The sequence below is a fragment of the Pinus tabuliformis genome, chromosome 5_2 (genome assembly GCF_031772625.1).
Source record: "Pinus tabuliformis cultivar Carrire ecotype Pingquan chromosome 5_2, CPIR1, whole genome shotgun sequence".
Classification (NCBI taxonomy): domain Eukaryota; kingdom Viridiplantae; phylum Streptophyta; class Pinopsida; order Pinales; family Pinaceae; genus Pinus; species Pinus tabuliformis.
The window spans coordinates 720,958,588-720,975,197 of NC_142306.1; the positions used below are offsets into that span (position 1 = coordinate 720,958,588).

Sequence of the window (16,610 nt, forward strand, 5' to 3'; positions counted from 1 at the left end):
GAACGAGAATAAGAGGTTCTCAGCCAAAATTGATAATGTAAATCTGCCCAGGAAAGGTGATTTTGTTGGGTAGACCGTTCCCTGGTATAATAAGGCCTCGCGATTTATCACAAAACATAATGGAGGAGGTTAAAAGTATGTAGTTGTGTTATTACTTAAATTCTAACGAAATAGTAAAATTTGTTCACTTCAATTTAATAATTTTCATTTGTTTTGTGTTTAGATTATGTAAGTTGTTTATCTATATATATAATTAATTTAAAAAAAAAAAATTATTTTTTTTTTAATTGCTTTTTATATATATATATATATATATAATTATTTTACTGCTCAATAAATCACTTATGAATTAGATTCACTCGGTTTTAAACTTGTAAGAATAGTTATTATGGATGTAAATAAAACGATCCCTTGCCATATCAAATTTAATCAAATCTTTCAATAGAATTATTCACATGGTGGAAATTTTCTTATATCTATAACTAGAAAACATAAGATCAACATGCTTAAATAACAAGGTAATTGATTAATATGATATGATTGGTGTAACTAACAACTAGGTGTGTGTAATAACATAGAAGAAGATATAATTTGCAGTAGAGAATAAAGAAATGAGCGGTCATATGGTACAACACAACATGGACCAAGCCCATCTTGAAAAAGGAGAAAAAGACTTCCCTAATAAAACCGAAACCTTCAAAAGCTTAAAAGCTAAGTTAAAGATCTTTTGGAAAGAAAACAAAAAAATCATTATAAGAAAATAAGACCAAGCAAAGCGAAACGCGGTGTTGCTATGAAACTTGTCCTATGTTAAGGACTATCACAACATGTATCAAACATTTGAAATATGGAAGAATATCAAATTGCGAAAATCAGAGAGAAACCTCATAAAGCTGGACAAGCAAGAAAGCCATTAATGTGTTGGAACTGTAGAGAATAAACACATGAGAAGAGATTTCCCTAAAAAACATAAAAGGAAGAAAATCTCATGCAAATTCCAGATACCTAACACAATAACCAGCAATGGGGAAAAAAATTAGGGAACTTCCCCTAAAGCTCTCTAAAATATTAAAACTTTCTCTTGAAATGTTTTGAGGGATTTTTGGAACTTTAAAGTTGTTGAAGGCCTTGAGAAAGGTGTTGTCTAAAATTTATGCATATAACAATGTAAAGTTTGAAACGGGAACTATAAACTCAAAACGGGAACTCTGGCAAAAAAAACCCGAAAAAACATCAAAAACAGTGCTAAAAATGAAAAGTGTGTATACTGGAACGATGTTTTTTTAGGGTCAATTTTAAACATGTTTTAAAAATGGCAGTGAAAAATAAATTTTCGTGCAAAAAACACCCTGAAAAAGAAAAAGTGATGATACTCGATGATTTTTTTTAGGGTCAATTTTCAACATTTTTTAAAAATGCTATTAAAACCAAATTTTTATGTGCCAAAAAAAGTTGTTTATGAGGAAAAAACACACTAATGTTTTTTTTTCCTAAGTATAAATTCAACATGTTTTTAACCATAACATGCTAAATACAAAAGAAATTGGAATTTTTTCAACCATAAAATTAAAAAACCATAACATTATGAACAAATTACATGACTAAATGAATTCATATGTCATTATTTGTATATTGAATGAAACATACATTATATCTCTAATTTAATGTTGCATTGTAGATATTCTAAACAATAAAAATTATCATAATTAAGACATATAATCCAACAACATAAAAATGACTCATAACTTTTCATTTAACACCATATGGAAATCAAAAAAATTATTTCAAGATACGATGCAAACATCAGTTGTATAAACTGTCTTAAACAATTATTCAAAATCACTCATATTTTCTTGCACAGCATCAGAATTCACATCTTCAGATGAGTGACTGGATGCTAACGAAGATGTTCCATATTCTTCTCTTTCGTCAACTAGTGCCCCATCTAAGTCCACATGCATGCCCACCATTTCAAGTTTCAAAATTCTTCTAGATCTATGACCGGTTTGAGCAGACTCTCATCTCAACACTGTTCTTTCTGGTAACAACCTTTTCAAAATCTTTATCGTCTTGAAGCGAAGAGTTCCCCTCTTTGTTAAATTGAAGTCATAAAAAAGTATGTCAACATCCTCCAATTTTAATATGTCTATGCAACGACGATTTATATTTGTACCCTTTCTTTTGTATTTGTGGCATGCCAATGTACTTCAACACCTGTAACATCCTCATTTTCTGTAAAGACCTTTATAACTTTAGCAACTCAGAATGGATAGCCATTGGGATCTCCATCTGCTAGCACTGCAATCATGCAATCCTCCTTAATATCCTATACTGAACCCCTGTAAAGGTCTTCCATGGCTTCACGTGTGCACGAGACCTTCTGGAACCAATATACATCTCTCTTTCCTCTGCCTGTGAATAATTAATAATACCTTGAGATTGTCGCTGTTCAACAATGTTTATTTCCTCATGTTCATTCGACACATTTTGTGCCCAAATAAAAGGACTTTTCAAAGGTATATCTTCATTTGTTGTTGTTGAAATGATATCACTTTGATTATTGAAAAATGACACGCACCAAACTGAATCAGCAATGTCAAAGTACTCATATGTATATCTAATACATTTTTTAATTTCTTCTAAGGAATCAGAATAATTTATATCTCTATTTTGTCTGTGTGCATTATGAACTTCACCAACTGATTGTAATAACAATATTTTTGATGTAAATATTGGATAATCTGGAATGAACTTCAAAAATCCAAACCTGATGACGATGCCCATTCTGAGGTAGTTGAATACTTCTTGCCCCATATTAGTGTTTTCCCATCAATTTTTTTGATACAAAATTGATGTTGGAAGCTAATATCATTAAGTTGTTCAATGCATTTCCCCTCACCATGTGATCCTAGAATAAACCTCCGCATGTCAACAGTTTCTTCCAACACATCAAAAGTAGGCTCTGGCATTTATGATTTCTTAATACGTTCAATTAATGATGGCAAGCTCCCAACTTCCTTCCTCCTCAATGTGACTGAAAAACGACTGAACATCTGATAAATATGGTCATGAGTGTGCCCAACAAGAAGGAAACGAACCTTTACCTTCTGAAAAATTCTCAATTCAACAAACATGTTTAGATATCCAAAACCAACCTGATTTTTATTTTCACGGCAAGTGTTATCCAATTGTAGATACAAAACTTCAGGAAGATTACCAGAACAATGAGAAAGCACATCATGAATTATGGTTATGGTCATATTTGCATCATTATGAATATTTGGAGCTGTGAATACACCCTTGACAACATTTTCCCATTGAATACCATACAACCGACCAAGTGATACTGAATAAAATTTTCCTCCTGTAAATTTTTGGGTGTGCGAACAAAATGTGGTAAAAGTGTTTTCTTCTGGTCCATACCATCAATTATCAAACCCAAATATTTATTCGAATTATCATAACACTTATTTCAATGCTTGTACAAATTTTTCCTTTCACTTGTTTGTTGTTCACGATGCTCTTGAAGTTCTTTGACAATTGAACCTACACAACATAAAAGAAAGCCATTAAGAAATATGTTTTCATAGTTGATGACTATACAATTTTAAAAGTTAAAGTTATGATTGCTTACCTCTTTTTGACCCTTCACATTTGTCCCTTTTTTTATTTAAGAAAAGCACATATACTGCAAATCCCCATCCTTGTCTTCTTAGGAATACGGACATTGTTGAATTCTTTCTTCCATACCTTCGCAAAATATTGATATGTAATAAACCAGCCATGTCCCTCAGCACCTTCTGCATATTCTTTGTATAAGTTGTATATTTCTTGTCTTGAAAAATTATCTGGAATATGTATTGTATCTTTATTTGGCATACACTCTCCATGCTTTGAAAAGAAATCTTTCATCCATGACATTGCAGTATTTGATAATGGCCCAAACTGTCCTTTATGAAGTACTTCTGAATAAAATGTGGGATCCTTTTCCAAATTTTCTTGAATTCTCGATAAACGAAAATTCCCAGTTGAATGAAACATTTTGAAAGCCTTTTTACAGATAAATAAAGACCCAATATGATAATTATAACCTGATAATGTCGATTGCATGCACACAACTAAATATGAATTTTGCATGCTTTTATTCATTGACAAATATCTCTTCCTGCTCTCTAATGCAAATTTGAAATCCATATGTTTCAAGCAATATTTTTGACAACATTCACTGGAAATGAGAACGCTGATAGAACTTCTTCTTGTCAGATATTCTGCTCTACCCCTTGTATAACTAAAACATCTTGCATGGATACGAAAAGGTTTGCTCCTACTCCTCGATACAATATTTCTTGGCAACATCTCCATCATTGGATCATCATTTTTATAATGGTTTTCATCATCATTAAGAGGAATGTTATCCACACTATGATCAGTTGTGCTTTTCAAACACTGACTTGGAGGATATTCTTCATCTTCCCCTTCTTTAGTGCTACTGTCATAGTCCTTAGAATTCGGACTGAATGGAAAATTTGACTCGATGTTTATTGGATATTCTTCCTCATGTGCATTGTCAGTGCTGCTCTCATAGTCCATAGAATTAGGGCTATGTTGAAAATGTGACTGTTTACTTACTGAAAATGATGCATCTTGTCCTTTGTCACTACTACCTTTATAGTCATTAGAATTAGGACTAAGTGCATCATCATGTCCTTCATCACTGCTGCTCTCATAGTCCTTAGAATTAGGACTAAGAGAACACCGTGACACTCCATTCTTTTGAAATTCATCATCACGCTCTTCATCACTGCTGCTCTCATAGTCCTTAGAATTAGGACTAAGAGGACACCGTGACACTCCATTCTTTTGAAATTCATCATCACGCTCTTCATCACTGCTGCTCTCATAGTCCTTAGAATTAGGACTAAGTGGACACCGTGACACTCCATTCTTTTGAAATTTGTCATCATGCTCTTTAGCACTGCTGGTCTCATAGTCCATTGGATTAGGACTAAGAGGACACCGTGACACTCCATTCTTTTGAAATTTTTCATCACGCTCTTCATCACTACTGCTCTCATAGTCCTTAGAATTAGGACTAAGAGAATACCGTGACCCTCCATTCTTTTGAAATTCGTCATCACGCTCTTCATCACTGTTGCTCTCATAGTCCTTAAAATAAGGACTAAGTGGACACTGTGACATTCCAATATTTTGAAATTCATCATCGCACTCTTCATTACTGATGCTCTCATAGTCCTTAGAATTAGAACTAAGTGGACACCATGACACTTCATTCTTTTGAAATTCGTCATCACGCTCTTCATCACTGCTGCTCTCATAGTCCTTAGAATTAGGACTCAGTGGACACCGTGACACTCCATTCTTTTGAAATTAATCATCATAATCTTCATCATTTCTGCTCTCATAGTCCATAGGATTAAGACTAAGTGGACACCGTGACACCCCATTCTTTTGAAATTCGTCATCATGCTCTTCATCACTGTTGCTCTCATAGTCCTTAGAATTAACACTAAGTGGAATCTATGACTCTTTATTTATTTGAAATTCTCCATCCCCTTTTTCATTAGTGATGCTCTCATAGTCCTTAGGCTTAGGACTAAGTGGAAGAATTGACTTTCTATTCATAGTGGAAGAATTCTCGTTATATTCGTCAATATGAATAGAGTTGTTACGCGATGAAGATATTGATATTGTATAAAGCGAAACTTCACTATCAGGCGAATCCATCCCTTTCAAATAAAAGAGGTTGAATGATACAAATGCAGAGTCTCCTAAAGATATTATATAGCATAGAGAATGAAATTTTCCCTCCAAAAATTTTGTTAGATTTATTTCCCTTCATTATTTTATTCTACAATTTATTGAAAAATGTAAACTGAATTTTTTTATGAAATAAATATTTAAAGTTAAAATTGTAAACTACAACTTTTACCTAAATTATTTTAATAGTTAAAGTATATAATATTTACTAAACAATTGAATGTTTTTATTTTTATTTTTATAATACATTCTAAAACAAATTAATCCCACATTCACCCCATTGTAAAACGATTCCATAATATTCGCTTTATCATAGTTTCCTATATCGCCATAAAAAAATTAACATGTTAATTTTTTTTAAACAAATTAATCCCACATTAACCATACGGTAAAACATTTCTGTAATTTCACCTATATAATAAATTCCATTATCACTATTACTCACATCACATCAAGATTTTTTAAGATTCGTTGAAATACTTGAAGCGAATTTGTGGAGCAGCTACATTGTTATCAACATATTCAACAGAGAATTCTCGCAATTAAAAGGTTAGTTAATTTTTTTCCTTGCAAATTTTAATATTAAATAAGTTTAATGCAGTAGATTTTTTTTTTTAATTAAAACTTTTTGCGAGCGAAATTTATGCACTACTTCTGCTGTGAGCATAGTGGGCCTGGTAAAGCTCACGACGACCAAACGGGTCTGATAATGTTCACGGCAGCCAAAAGGGCCTGTAGGTTAGGGGCGATGAGTATCATTTATGCTGGTTTATTAGATACAGAAGCAAAATTAGTGGCATGGGATCATAATTCAGATAATGAATATAGGATGTCTATGACTTTCATCCAAAGGGTTAAATTTATTCATAGTGAATTTGAAGAAAAATGTGTTGGGGATAGGACAAATGTTATTGTAGATCTCTAAAATGAATGTTGTATGGAAATAGGCTATCCAATTAAAGAGAAAATCAATTCAAAATGTGGCAAATGCAGAAAATTTAATGATTTATTCATAGGTGTTGATAACATTTTCCAGTTGGCATTTAGAACTGGAGAGATATGGGAGTTGATTAATGAGATATTTAGCATTTGAGAAAACATTGGCATTAATAACCAGAAGGTCAACCATTTATATGTAGCAACAGTAAATCAAGTCCTGAAATGAAGCAACTTTTAGAAGATATGACTATCACACCTTGGAGAGCATTGCAAGGAGTGAAGGACGAAAAAATGGTCAAAGCAATATTATCTCGTGTGAAGTCAGGGGAGTTATCATTGGAGGAAATGTTTGAGGAATTTCAAAAGTAAGTTTGTTGAATTATTTTTATTTATTTCTAGGTTATAATTTTCTTTTAAATATAACATATTTTTCTTGGTATTATTTGTTATACATATCATTATATTAACTTTTTTTACTTTATCTATGCAGTCACAAAGTTTACATGAAAATTCAAGAACAAATGGTTAAATTGTTGAATGAAGATAGTTGGGATGATGTTTTATGCAACTATCCAGATTCAAGTTCTTCATCAATATTAAAAAAGAAATATTTTGCATTTAAAAAGGTATGTTGATTTATACATTCATTTTTATTCAGCGGTGTACTATTTTTAATTTATAACTTATACATATATTTGTTTATTTTATAAAAGATGAAGAATGATGATAATGGACAACCAGATAGTTTCAGATCATTTGTTGAAAAAATAAAGATCAAAAGACTGAAGAAGAAACGTATTAAGAATGTTAAACTTGATCCAACTTACTCATTTCATTTGGAATGGGCTATACACTATTCAATATCAAGTAATACAAGGCGACTGTGAAGACATTGATAAACTCATACCTAAAAGGGATTATGCCTTAGTTATCGCAGATATTCCCCATGCTTTCAATATTCCAAACATTGACTATGATAGTGACCATTATACTTATCAAGTTCTTAGTAAAGTGGTTGCGGGATTTCTAGAAGTCATGTCATCACCACTATGGAGATTTGTGACATTTCATTCAGACACACAATTGACAATGTTATTGTCCAGTTTCAAGGGAAAAACAAATTCAAGGATGCAACTTACATGGTAAAACGTTTAAAATGTATACTTGATTAATGTTGAAAAATTCATTTATGTATAAGTTAATTGAATTTTTACTATTTCATGTTAAAGACGAAAGTCAAATCTTCTTAACCGTGAAAATCAACTATTTATAAATGGTTGTGAGTTCAGCGATATTGATAGTTGAACAAAAGATGATAGCTATATGTCTATGATTTTTAATCGGGTAGATGGAAAGAATCATAGCCAAACACTGACTTATGATGCTGTTGTGAGAAAACTAACATATGAAGACAAAGAAGCAAACGGAAAGATAGTTAACATTTATCAAAAACCACAGTTATCGATTAACTATCTTATAGACATATGTTCAAATGAAATAAATTGGGTTCTGGATTTATTTTCTGGCTTAGGTAAGTTTTATTATATTGAATTGAATTTCAATATGTTATTTCTTAATTAATATGTCATTGTACTAATTTACTTGATTATTTTTTTTGTGCTTGATAATTAAGTACAACACTAGCATGTTGCCTTCAAAAAGGAAGAAATTGCGTTGCAATTGAAAAAAAATCCAATACAGTGCAATTTCATTTAGCGAAGAATTAATGCTCTTCAATTTCTTCCAAATGCAATGTAAGAAATTGGGTTGAAAAAAGGGGACTTTGAATCACGTGTAACAAAAAAGGCAAAGGAATCCCAACCACCATTACAGGGAATGATTGGAAAGGCATACATTGAGAAATTCACAGACATCAAAAATCTATTAGAAGAGGAAAATGAGGAAAATGAAACAGAAAATACTGTGGAAGAAGACAATGATGAAACTCTATAGGACAAAGAGTTTGGACTATGTGACATTGTTGATTAAATTTAAGTTATGATTAGAAATCAAGCTCATTTTTTGTAACTATTAATTAGTTATACTTGTAATGTTTTGACTTTGACATTTTATGAGAAGAATATACATTCAATTAAAGTTGTTATGCGTTCAATATTTGTATTATGTGATTTTCGCATTAATTTTTAGGTTAATCATTATTTTTTGAAAAAAATGTGATCATTATTATTTTTTGACATGAAATTCATAAAAAAAAATTATTATTTAACCATTTTTAGTTAAAAATTTCTTATAAAAATTGTGATTTGACATGTCATTTCTAGGAAAAAAATTATCAAAACGTGTAGTTTTTTAGTTATATTTTTGTTAAAAATGGTTATTTTTATATCAATTGTTAAAAAATATTGTTTTTTAGAGACAATTATTTCATGTGGATTGAAAAATTAATTAACAATGTATAAATATGTAGAATATTGAAAATTCAAAATATCGACTTTCTTCTTTAAATATGCAAAACAATAAAAACCTCACTAAAAAAAAAATGAAGAAGAAGACCACTTCAAAAATTATTAAATTTATAAAATAATTATCTACATTTCATACATTAGAAAATTAAAAGTTAAAAAAAAAAAAAAAAAAAACAAAAACAAAAAAACAAAACAAAACAAAACAAAAAAAACCTTTTAGAGAAAGGGCATGGTATAGAATTACCACTTTTTAAAATCAGCATCAAAATCACTACCATTCTAAAACACAATGTACATAAAAAAAAAAAAAATTATAGTGCCAAAAACTATGCTTTAAAAAAAGCATGTGTGTTCTGCATCACCCATTTTCAAAATCGAGTCACTTTTTTGCCATCTCTACAAAACGGGTAACAGTGTTAGTTCTCGTTTCAAATTTTGCATTGTTATATGCTTAGAACACTTGTGGAAGCGCTAAATTTCAATCATTTAGGCAAATTTTTCTAGTTAGATTTAATGAAAATGACAACACTTTACACATGAAATATTTCCATAGGATCTTCGACCAACTTGGAAAGACATCTATAATGGAAAGCAATGTTGGGAGGCCTTGAAATGATTTAGAGCCTAGATTGTTGTTTAGGAGCTTGGAAAGACTATTAGTTGGTGATTTGATTTTATTGAAGGGGTGGTGAAGTCAATCTCAAATTTTCCTTCCATGCTCTTCTGCCTCCCATTCTCTCTCCATGAACACCACATACTTGTGGCAAGTATGGACGATGGTTTAGGTGCTCTAGGACCACCAAAAAGTAAATCCTATGTCATTGAGAAAATTCTTTGCCAATTCTTCATCAGCCAAAGCCCTAGCCCACATTAGACATGTCTATTCCTTGGAGAGAACAACACCTGTCACAAGCAACTTTAGGTGGCTTTCGGTCAACATCTTTGACCTGATCTCTTAGATGGCAAGAAACGTGCCTAGTCAATGAGCTTGGGCATGATGAGGTGTTCTGTATTACAAGGAATGGGTTCACTCAAGAGTGCAAGTTCGATTCAAGGGTTAAATAACTCGATACAAGAACCTCACCCCTCAATGAGTTCAAGAGGAAATCACTCAAGTACAACATGAATTAGCAAAAAAAAGATGCACCCTCATGGATATTAAAGTCCTAGCGAAGGCCACAGTTTGGGTTTAGGATGTAGGGCACACTAAAGGCTACTACAACTAGGACATGTAATGGTGGACATTTACTAGCACCAACAATTTCTTCTTGGCAGTGTTATTGTTAATAGAAACAAGTTTAAGGAAGGCATCTTCCTGACCTTTGTAACAACCTCGAAATTAAAACATGCAACTAATTAAATTAATTATGAGATTTATAATCGACACATAATTTATCAACGATTTAACCTGAATTTCGGAAATATGAGCAGAGACAACTTACCTCTAGCAATGATATTCCTTACTTGTGATTTCGGAGTTGAATGTTATTTGAATCCTGCTAACCGCAACAAAGTTTTGGGGATGACTCTCCACCCAACCGTAGGCTTAGTTGCACAAAAATCTTGCTACAACTGGCCACCCCTAAGCCCTCAATCAACGTATTACTGCTAGGGAATCCTTTGTCTCACAACATTTTTCTCTCAAGAGAATGGATGATGGAATCATGGAATGATCTTTCATCTTCCTCACCGTTTATTAAATAGAGCAAACATTTGAAGGGGAACCGCATGCACACATTCCATGTGTCAACATGCAACTTTTATTTATTTATTTTAAGTTTAACTTAATTTAGTAATTCTCTTAATATAATTCTTTCTTATTTTATTCCTTCTTACTTTTCGATAACTTTACTTATTTTTACTATTTTTATAGTTCTCTTAATTTAACTCTTTCTTATTTTTACTATTTTTTATAATTTATTTTTATTTAGAACTCCAGTACTGTTATTTACTATTTTATTTATTATTATTATATTTTCTTCATTGTTTATTATTTATCTAATATTATTATATTTTTTGTATTGTTTATCATTTATTTTCTTATATTTTAATATTATATTATATTATTTTTATTTTTATTATTATTAGGGGACATTACATACTCCCCCTCTTCAAGGAACTTCGTCCTGAAGCTAAGTTGAATTATTTAACGTTTTATTTATTTAGTTATTTATTACTTTATGTTTGCCCTACACCCTCTGCTGAACTAGTATAACCAGCAGGCATCGAAAGTTTCACAACACCCGGGAAATCTCAAGGAATCTTTGTCCTTTTTCCCACTTTCGAAACCAGGCATAAGCCTCCTCGGTCTGTATCTTAGTCCAAGGTTGGCCCCAAGGCTCGCACCTGACTTAGACCTCATCTGCCCCAAGGCAGGCATCTGGTACGGTACTGAATGACTCCGAGCATCTCGCAAGGCTGGCCCACTTCCTCCACAACTACTAATGCGCACAGCCCCAGGGATCGAAGTCCCTACACCCCCACCAGACTTCAGCACCCCAATCCAATAATAGGCACTTAGCATAGAACATCAGGTACTTAGCCTCCTCAAGATGATCCCATAGCCCTTCAAGAGCTATCCATCAAGGACTACACAAGACAAAAGAACCATTGGCATATGTAGTGTTGATTGAGTATGTCCCCAGCCCATATGGTGTTACATATTCTCCCTTGCAGGTATGGGCTTCTACGAGATCAAGGTCCACATAATCCTCATCTAAACCTAAATATGCACTGGAAGCTTTCACAAAACGCATCAGAATGCCACCGTATAGCTTGATCCCACACAAACTGCTGGGGTTCAGATCCCGAAGTTTTTAATGTCTATGATGAAGTCTTTAAACTTGGAGAGACCAATGGCAATTGTTGTCTGATGGAAGAATTTGCCTTTGATGCGAGGATCCCATGCACAAGCTGTCACTAGGGTGTTTTCTGCAGATTTGAGACATGATCCAGAAGCCTGTAGATTGTTCTGATATCCTATCAGAGAGTACTTTGTGAAGAATAAACCATCGTTTTAAAACTGGAAGCCATACCTAAAATGGCCCCAACCTAAAACTTTGATGTCATGTATTTCCTCTTGGCATCCTTTGTACCTTCTTAGAGCTCCTATGCCAGCATAAAAGACAGTGAAATCCAGATGATCATAAAGGCCAATCAGTTATTGCAATTTTGCATTTGTGAACGAAATCGAGTATTTTGACTGTTGGGTTTTCTGAGAAGGCACCTGCTGAGCGAGCTATGGCTAAGCCCACAGTGGAGGTGGAGCGGAAGCCGATGAAGTCGTTGATGTCATTTCCTGCTTCATCAATCGAAACATGATCGTCTATCCTGTAGATGAATGCCTGCTCCCTGGGAAACCATGTCAAGTCTGCGAATTCATGTGCCCTTCCAAAGTCTACTATAATCTCCTCAAGAGAAGTATCGTCTTTCTTTATGTTTGTGATGGAGCGCTTAAACATGGGTTGCAGCTTCAGAGTTACTTGCACTCAAAAACCAAACTATGATTCTCTGGAGATATAAATATATGCTTCACCTCACACAAAGGAAGGAAGAAAACCTTTAATTGCTATCTTGAAATATTATTGTCTTTAAAAGTATTTTAGATGAGGAATTACAAATCTCCTCATCAAAGAAGTTATGGGCAAGATATGCCAGGAATGTGCAAAAAAAAAGAAAAGGTTATAGACACGTTAAGTAAGGAATATTAAATTTTTTTAATTAAAATGGAAATTTAAATATTTTTTTATATAGTATATTGAAATATATATATATATATTAAATTAATGAATACTATACATCTCTTTTATATTTAATTTGAAAAAGTCAATTTATACGAAACAATATATTATGAATGCTCTCAATTTTTTAAGGAACATAACATCATTTGTGTTCTTAAGAGTAGAAGGTTGATTTCTTTAATCTCAATGAATTTTCCATTTAATTGTTCTGAAGGGTAGACGGTTGACTTCTTTAACCTCGAGGAATTTTCCTTTTGATTGTTGTTACATTTTATAAATGCATAAATTTCCTCATTTGAACTCTATATGAGAGTTATTCACCTCAATGGTCACATGTCCATTTTTTTTTCCCTATATGTGAAAGCCACAAACAGCCACTACAAACTATGATTCACTCTTGTGGAACTATAAGCAGCCACTACAAACTATGGTTAACTCTTGTGAAATTATTAGTGAATGGAAATTTATTAAAAATTTCTAGAAATATTATAACATCCCAAAATCCCATCCTTAAATTCTAAAAAACATTAATATTTTGAAATATTTTATACCAAAACAACCATAATGATTGGAAAGCCAAAAAGATATGAAAGAATACCTTCGTAAACTATAACATATCTCATAAATTTACAACTTACTTTATGATTGCTGTGTTTTTTCCTTATACCCTCGATTGACAATAAAAAAAATAAAAAAAGGCACAATCCTTCACCTTGTTAAAGCTTTACCCACATTAAATATTGTGGGTATGGTATTCCATGACATGTTTATTTTTTATGTTATTTTTTCCCTGTTAAGGAAATTTAGTGGTGTGTTTTATTTTTATAATAGATCATTACGACCTAAAAAACATTTATGTAGTTGAGCCTAGTGCCTTTATAGTAGAAGTTAGTTTAATATTTGTTTAGAGTATCCCACCATTAGAATATCTATGACAGTTCAAAAATCTCACTGGTTGGAGAATGGTTTTTTTTGGCCAGTCGTATGTTGGAGCAAAATAATTTATTTTCAAGTCTCATAGTTTCAAACGAGGAGAGCTGAATCTTGTAGATTAAGTTCATGGAAATTTTGTTTAGGAATTTGTGTGGAAATATTGTTTGGGAACTTGTGTGGGAATATTGTTTGGGAATATTGTTAAGGAACAGCATCTATAACCTCGTTCAGAGACACTTCACTTTGTATAGTAATCTTCATTGACGTTTTGTCCACGCCAACTATGCGCTTCACCTCCTGAGTGTTTATGATAATATCGAAGTCCCTCCTTAGCATACCAGCTTGGGAATGGAGTGAGACCATTTGTTAACCACCCACATCTTCTGTTTCTTCTTACTTCCCTCTGCCACCGACTCCACCACCTCCTCTTCCGACGAAGGGAAAGCCGCCGACCGGGCTCTGTAGGTCGCCTGGTCCGGAAAGATTCCATAGTTGTCCGTCACCGGGCAATCGGTAGAATGATTAAGCCTGCGTTTCAGCAACGGAGAAGGTGAATTACATGATATCTTATCCTAGTTGATCAGAAATATAATGAGAAAAAACATCACATTAGGTGTAAGACACTTAATTGAATGATGAGGGATGGAATTTTCAGTATGTAGAATGGGAGTAGTCTACCTAGGCGATAGAATGGCCCGTTTTCCGTCACAAGTCGGAAAATCGTCCGGCTCCGGCCACCGGCAATCCCTCCGCCCTCCGCCACCCTCCCCTAGTTCCGCCACCCTCCCCTGACAATCCTGACATTCCTTGCCATTCCCTAACAAAAAATCCGATCGCAGCTAGAGGGCCTGACATCCCCTAACAGATCGGGGACGAGCTGGAATTGCAGCCGCGGAGTATTATTTCCAGTTCCAATTCGAATTGAGGAAATGGTCACCCGCGTGCTGCTCACTCACCTTCCTCTTTGACTCGGCGCTTCTCGCTCTGCAATTCCGGCCGTCAAGAAATGCCTATTGCCTGCAGGCCGTCCAGGGGATTCTTTTGTTTCTTTAATGTGCCGGAGCTTGTCAACAGATGCAGCGAAATATAGGCCTGAGGGCGATTCATCGATTGAGGATGACAGAGAAAGTCGCCGGGTTTCGGAAATTCGCCGCGGGGGTTTCCCTAATGTTTTCAATGGTGAGCCTTGTAAATATTCTTGAATTTCATTCTTGTTTGTTGTTATGTCGTTATTAATCTCTAAACCCTTGTCCTGATATGTAGCAGATCTGTTTTATCCTCTGAGGAGCTTAGGGTTTGGCCTAGACTAGCTGTTCAATAATCCTTTCCTCTCCTCGTCTCGCGGGACAGGGGATGCAGTTAGAGGCGGATCGAGGAAGCTGTGGGATGCAACGGAAGATAAGGATGCTCTGTATCTACGGGTGGACATGCCGGGGTTGGGGAAGGAAGATGTCAACATTTATGCCAAGGATAATGCGCTGGTGATAAAGGGGGAATCCCTCCCAGACGCAGAGTTCGACGGCAGTGGTCGCAAATACAACAGGCGAATTGAACTTGCTGCAAAAGTGTACAAGCTAGACCAGATCAAAGCTCAGATGAAGAATGGCGTCCTGAAAGTCATTGTTCCCAAGTTTACAGAAGAGGAGGTCAAGAATGTGATCAATGTGCAAGTGGATTAAGGTTGTTTAGAGCTTTTCATTAGAGTTTTTTTGTATTGAAACATTGAAGTTGAAAGTCTTGTATTTTTTTAACATACGGCAATGATAAGCCTTTCTGGAATATAATATGATGCTGAGAGTACAGAATGGGCAAGGAGGATAACAGAGAGGTTAAATTCTGTCAATTTTGCTTCGACCTTCGATCAAAGAAGTGGGAAATCCAGATTTTGAATGTTAAAGATTGTATTTTCATTTTGTTGATTGATTCGAGGCATTATTAATATGCCTATGTATAGATGGATTTTGAAATTTATGTATAGTGTTCAGTAACCGATGATTTTCCCTTTCCATATCACCCTGAATATCATTTTTCTTGAAGTCCCCAGAAGGAACAGTGATTAAGAAGTACATGGCTGTAAAAGGATCTACCCTCTGCAAATATGATGAATATATAACAAGATATTGTTATGGCTATGAACATTTTTAACATTGTTAGGGTTTGATGCAAGTTGCGACCAGATGGTGAATCAATATTGGAGTTGTTGCGACCAGATGGTGAATTATATTGGAGATTTTTTACCGTAAATATTCAATGCATGAGCATCTTAATTTTTACGATAAATTCATATAACGCGATAGAATAAAGGTCTTAGATTATTTTTTAATTGAAAAATAATAATTATATTATAATCTAATTAACATAATTTTTTATTTTTATTTTTGAGTTTACTTGTCCATTATTCACCACCTCGAGTTCTCTCGGTGAGACTTCATACTTGAGATACCTTAGAAAATGAGACTTCATATTTGAGCTAGACTTCATATTTGAGCTACCCTAGAAAATTCGACTTCAAACAATCTTTGATTCAAATTCGACTTGATACAATCTTTGATTCTCCATAAAATTTGACTTCATACTTGAGCTAATCCAGAAAATTCGACTTCATACAATCTTTGATTCTCCAGAAAATTTGACTTCATACTTGAGTTAACTCATAAATTTTATACTTGAGCTACCCTAGAAGATTATAAATTGGTGAGACTTCATACTGAAGTGACCTCATACTTGAGCTACCCAAAAGATTATAAATATGTGAGACTTCAGTATAAAATTAATTTTATACTTGAGTTACCCT

The 16,610-nt window shown here is 33.6% G+C and overlaps 1 pseudogene; it reads left to right on the forward strand.

Annotated features, from left to right (window-relative positions):
• The first annotated feature begins 14,784 nt into the window (after positions 1-14,784).
• Positions 14,785-15,684, forward strand: LOC149161217 (small heat shock protein, chloroplastic pseudogene; annotated as a pseudogene).
• Positions 15,685-16,610: the final 926 nt, after the last annotated feature.